The sequence below is a fragment of the Austrofundulus limnaeus genome, unplaced genomic scaffold, assembly GCF_001266775.1.
Source record: "Austrofundulus limnaeus strain Quisiro unplaced genomic scaffold, Austrofundulus_limnaeus-1.0 Scaffold6, whole genome shotgun sequence".
In the NCBI taxonomy this organism is placed as follows: domain Eukaryota; kingdom Metazoa; phylum Chordata; class Actinopteri; order Cyprinodontiformes; family Rivulidae; genus Austrofundulus; species Austrofundulus limnaeus.
This window is the reverse complement of record NW_013952408.1, coordinates 4,528,611-4,534,911: the sequence shown is the minus strand read 5'-3', so window position 1 is coordinate 4,534,911 and position 6,301 is coordinate 4,528,611. Positions and strand designations below refer to the sequence as shown.

At 39.4% G+C, this 6,301-nt stretch overlaps 1 protein-coding gene across 5 annotated transcripts in view; it reads right to left on the bottom strand.

Annotated features, from left to right (window-relative positions):
• tnr (tenascin R (restrictin, janusin)) overlaps positions 1–6,301 on the bottom strand; it is a gene marked incomplete at its 5' end in the record, with an annotated part of 189,852 nt that overhangs the window by 121,298 nt on the left and 62,253 nt on the right.

The window sequence follows — 6,301 nt, the reverse complement described above, 5'->3', positions numbered from 1 at the left end:
GAGTTGCCGCCATGTGATTGGCTGATTAGAAATTAAGTGTTAACGAGCAGTTGGACAGGTGTACCTAATAAAGTGGCCGGTGAGTGTATATCACAGCTGAAAACATTTCCTTTAACAGGAAACTGAAGGCTCAAAGCTTGCAGCTCAATATGCTCTTGTCAAATCAGACGATCGATATTGATCTACTGGCCATGTGATAATTGTGAAAATACTGCACTGATCCCCATGTCAGATTTTATATTTGTCAAACTGACTAGAGAGTCAGCCATGTGGGAAAGTATCAACACAWGAATAACTACCAGTATGTATATTTTCTAATAGGCATTCTCCCAATATTTCATAAAATGTATTGAACTGAAAAGCCCAATGGGGAAAGTATTGCTCCATTACAGTCAAGAAAAAAGTGAAAAGAAGACATAAAAGCATGTAAATTGTAATACAGATTGCACTGACTCATTTAAAAGATAAATGACTATTATAGATTGAAACTAAATCACTTTTTTTTCTTGAAATCAGATTTTATTTACATCCCACATAGGATTTGTAGGGAGGGGCTAAAACTGAACAAGAGCCCTATTCCATTTTGAGAATAGAGGGTGGACACAGCCATTTTAAAACTATTCACTAATCTGTAAAATGGGGKTTTTAAGCTCTCTAGAACCAAAAAACTGAGTAGCATCAGATGCAAAAAGAAGAAAAGTTTATTTCACTGGTGTCTTGAAGCCAGTGCCAGGGCAGCTGTTGATGATGTTTCTCATTAAATTGCATCTTAACTCAGATGTTCCCTGACTGATGGCTGGAAATGCTCCTATAACCCAAAGAGGGGCCTGGAAGAAAAAGGTTTGGGAGCCACTGTCTTAACTGGTTTTAAGATTTGCACATCATGGCTAGTTCTTTTATACGGTGTATAGACTATGATCCACACAGAGCACAAGACTTTACTATTGATTGATACAAATGATTTGTGCCAGTATGCTTTAAACATGTGTTTCAGTTCGCATTTGATCTTACAAGGTTAGTCATGACATTTTATGACCAACCATTTCTAATGAAGGAAGTTACTATTGCCACCAAAACATCTCTGAACATTCTGAGTATGAATTAAGAACATATACTGGTGTCCTAGATTGTCTGGTACTGGGGTGCTGGTTATAAATCCTTTGAGTCCAGCAGCTGGTGGAGAAGTATCTCTGTGGATTGGGCTCACTTCATATAGATGCCATCAGATCCCATGAGATTGGAATCTAGGGAGCTTGGAGGCCAAGTAAGCACCCTAGATACTGTGTTGGCTTGTTAAAGCCATTCTTAAATAACAAAGAAAAATCCATCAAGCTGCATGTCAGGAAAGAGGAACTGAGATGTACCTCAGCAGAATATAGAGCAACCACACCAGAATGCCATTAAGGCAAGGTACTGTATATGTAACTGATTGATATAAAAAAAAAATCACAAGGGAAGGGGTTGAACCCTCAAAAGCTAAAGTAGGAGATTTTAGGACAACAAATACAGGAAATGGAAACTTTTAATTAAGCCTCATGGTGAGTTAGCTCTGTAATAGACTAAGGCAGGCCCTAAAGAGCTAAATGAGTGGCAAGAACAAAGTCTGATACATTAAATGCTCTGCCACTCTCTGCTTGTTTAGCTTGGCTAATAAAAGGTAGGCCAGAAGAAGACAAGATGGTTTCTCACAAAAAAGGAAGATTTAATCCATCTTCCAGTACAGAAACTGTAGACAAAGTCACATAGACAAAATTGAAAAAAATTAAAACTCCCCAAAGAGTAGGAAATAGAAAATATGTAGTTTATGCAGGACTTCCATTATCAAGAATCATTTGGGATGGTCAGCTAACCAAACACAGTGATTGACAAACTGCTACAGAAGGCAGAAGTATACTGATCTGAGAAAAATAAGAAACTTTAAAACATTTTTAAGAAAAATCTACTTTATACAAATACTAGAAGCACTCGGAGAGTGCAAACCTCCGCCAAGACCAATTTCCCCCATCCTGTAATAGAGTTACAAAGGGGCACACCAATACTACAGTGCCACCTGCTGGACACTTTGAACCCACGCCCTATGAAAGCATCACAGCTTTGCCGATATCAGAGTGTTAAAAGGAAAAARTACCTGTATCCGCATCGTGATCCGGAACTTCATCAAAATTTAATGGTGTGTTCCTTGGCCCAGTATCCACATGTGGTAAAAATTTCATAACAATCAGTACACAAATTTTTGAGTAATGTTGTCCAAAGACAGAATTACAGACAGACGGACAGACATATGCGACCTAAAATATTACCTCCTTGGCGGAGGTAATAAGTACAGGTATATAGGTGGAGGTAGATAATTTAGAAAGTAAAGGTCACAGCAGTGGCAGTGGTGAATGGAGCATTTGGGGCTGAAACCCTCAAACTATGCAAGAGTAGCTCTTGCATTTTTCAGGGATCAACATTGGCAATCTCCGTCCAGAAAAGCAGAAAGAGTAATGGGAACAGATAAAATACTGCATAGATCCCTTAAGCTCCCAGGTCTGTGGCAGAGGACGGGTGTGAAGGTGACCGCTCAAAGACTGCCAAGTCTCCTTGGTGAACTTCTGTGAGCAAAACTCAGTCAGCTGTGATGGTCATTGCTGTAAAATCCAGTCAAACATACAGTCAGTGAAAATCTACAAGGTACAATACGTAGAAGGCTAAAAGTATGCACAGATATTATCAATCAGTGTTTGGAGGCTGAGCTTTCAACAGTTTGGTGTAGTGACATTATTCTCACTAGAACAGTCGATCCAGTCRCTGTTGTTTCTGCCACAATGGAAGACCATTCACATTAATCAGTCTGTCTTTGTACAATGAAGAACACTGGGAAAACTCAACCACATCCTCTCAGTAATCAGGATGGAAAAGCAGGTACACAACACAGAAAAAGAGTAAACTAACAGAAAATTACAGATGGCTGTGTCTCTTATTACTGAAGCAAATCACATTAGATACACCCTGGAAGCCTGAAATAGCTGCAGCAGTGGTCCCCTCTCTACTGCAATAAAACTTTATAACCATTTATTTTCATCTTCCTCTGTGGTGTTACTGTTCTTTCTTTGGCTCAAATTTCTCTTACAAAACTTCAACTTCAATGCCACTTCTTCAATCTTAGTCAGTTTGCAGTTCAGTTAMTCTTTTTGTTTCCGTCTTTCAAAGTCTGCTTGCCTTTGTGTCACTTTCTCTCTGCTGACCAGACAGATTCAGTGTATTCAAATGGAATATAAGGGCAGCGTGTTGCATTATTCAAACTCTTCAAAGACACAGCAGCTGGGAACAATGACAGACAAATTCCCATTAAAACAGGACATTTCCTCAGCCAACAAACCCTAACACCATGGTAAAAGATTAAAGATGCTGCGGTTCATCTGAGAGGAGTGAACACACAAACCCTTATCAAAGTAAGATGAATGGACTTTTTTTCTTAACAAAAAACACTTTTGGAACAACTGTGAAAAAAAAGTTGAGTCGCAGTACAAGGATCTTTGTATTTCCACTGACAAAGACTGACACCTGAGARTGTTTCTTGCCTGTTACCACCAAAATGTTTTGTGGGATCGGAAGTTAAAACTGAGAGGCCAGTTAGCTTCCAGTTACAAGCCAGCAGGGAGGCTCAGCTTAAAAACCACACATTACACATTGTGTGAGGGAAATCTTGAAAATAAAATCCAAAATCTGGACAGTTTCACACTGCCTTTGAACATAAGTACTGTGAGACTGTTATGGAGCCATCAAAGAAACAAAACTATTTTAGTGTTTCTAGGGTTAAGTGCACTGAGAAAATATATATTTTTAAATTAGATTTTTTTAAATAGTATAAGAACAAAATAAAACAGAGATTCTTAAGGTTACCTTAAAAGGTAGTTTGATGATTTAGAGTTCTTCAGAACCGCAAAAGGGTAGGCTGCCTTCTCCAGGTCGGGGAAGAGGTCCTGCCCCATGTGGAGGAATTTAAGTTTGTTCACAAATGAGGGAAGAATGGAGCGGGAGATCGACAGGCAGATTGGTGCTGCATCTGCAGTGATGCTGGTGCTSTACCTACCGATCCCTTGTGGTGAAGTKAGAGCTGAACCAAAAGGTGAAGCTCTCGATTTACTGKTCGGTTTACATTYCAACCCTCATCTATGGTCACAAGCTTTGGGTAGTGACCAAAAGAACGAGATTGYGGATAAAAGTGGCYGAAATGAGTTTCCTTCACAGGGTGTCTGGGCTCTCCCTTAGAGATAGGGTGAGAAGCTCAGTCATCTGGGAGRGACTCAGAGTAGAGCCGCTGCTCCTCCACGTCGAGAGGAGCCAGTTGAGGTGGCTCRGRCAACTGGTTAGGATGCCTCCTGGACGCCTCCCTAGTGAGGTGTTCGGGGCATGTTCCACTGGGAGGCGGCCCAGAGGAAGACCCAGGACATGYTGGAGGGATTATGTTTCTTGGCTGGCCTGGGAACACCTTGGGATTACCCCAGACAAGCTGGCCAAAGTGGCTGGGGAGAGAGAAGTCTGGRTCTCTCTGCCTAGGCTGTTGACCCCACAACCCAACCCCAGATAAGCAGCAGAAAACAGACGKAYGGACAGAGTTCTTCGTAACATAATACCCATATTTGAAACTAAGATAAAAACAATCAATTAATTTCTTTAATGATAACTTCACATTCCTCTGCACCTGACACATCTTTGAACAATTAGCATTTAATGCATGAATGCATGAATAATTAATGTTGCGCTAATACTGTCACATCATTCTCAACATTTTTTCTACCAGAAATATTGTGGGGGGAGGGACAAGCTGATTAATTGTGGCACTCTTTCTGCCCTTTTGACTTAGTGATCTGTTTAGCCCATGGGAAGGAAATTCAYGTGATTTCATCCAATGAGAACAAACACTTTGCCAATAGCCTTTGGCTATCTTGATGTGCAAGTAAGCACACTGTTTCCCCTGGCCAGATCAATGTTTTCTCGATTAGGCTGCCTGTGCCAAAAATGGGATTCTGTAACTTTCCTCTTTGTCAGCTATTCCATCTCATGTTCATTTAAATCCTCCATATAAATATACATGCAGTAACATGATAGGTGTGATACAGGACTCGACGTGATAAGACAAATTGTGGACACGGACAAGCGAGCAGACATCATTCACCTCATGGTATTTAGCACAAACGTCAGATAGTGCAGAGTCCCACTTAAAAATCAATAGGCCTTTGCAGCAATCAATAGCTGGGTTCCTATGAGAAGCAATTAGAAAGGCAAACATGCAATGCAACCTGCCTCCTATTCTCCACTCGAGGGTTAAAACACAATTCAACACATTTGAGCGTAAGAATTAATGGTATAATTGTTATTAAATTGTATTTTCCTACATTAAAAGCATAAATTAAGGGATGATCATAAATATTTTTGTAATTTGTTGTCAAACTCTTGCACTAAGTGGCAGCACAACCCTAGAATAAGAGCCAAATTCTCATTGTTCCAGCTTTTTATCACTCCTGAAATGTGACTCAATTCACTTTTATTAGAAAGTCAGTGACTTAAGACTTTGGATTTTACTAATTTTCTTTTCAAAGATGTTTAAATTAAAAATGTTTCCAGTGTTCAAAGGTTCTTAAATATGATGTAAATGCGTAATCCACAAACTAAACTAAGTTCCAGTTAAATCTGAGAAATATTTGATATGGTAGCAAAGTCAGTAATGTTTGAATGGAGGGTCTTGTTATGTTTAGTTGCATTTCTTTTTTTTTTATTATTTTCTTCAGATTTTGTTTTCACTCTGAAGTTTCAAGTTGCTTCTTTAAAAATGTGTGAAAAGTTCAATTAATCCATTAAGAACTGCTTTAATTTTGTCTGTTTTTAATATCTAGAGAGGCTGGGGTGGGGGGTTTCATGGTAAAAGAGAACATGGATGAGTGCTCCTGAAGCTGTTTTGTTTTTCCTGAGTACCAGAGTCTTTTGATTACTTACCTATAAGAGGGCAGACAGGCCTTTTTTGTAGAGCTTTCAGCTTTTTTAAATGGTGCTGCAAGAGTAATTTCATTTTTAAATCTATAGTTTTCAGAAAAACCCTAGTTTCATTATTGTATCTAGTTTGCAGGCAGCAACTTATAAACCATAGACTTGTTACTGTGGTAACCAAGAAAATGGGGCAAATCATGTCCTGACCCATTATAAACTGTATATATAAAATACCTACACATTCTCACTCCCAAGTCGTCACATATTGACGCTTTTCCAAAGGTTCCCTCTGCGTCTTATTTTGACGCATCAGGTGCCCCCCTCGCGTCAG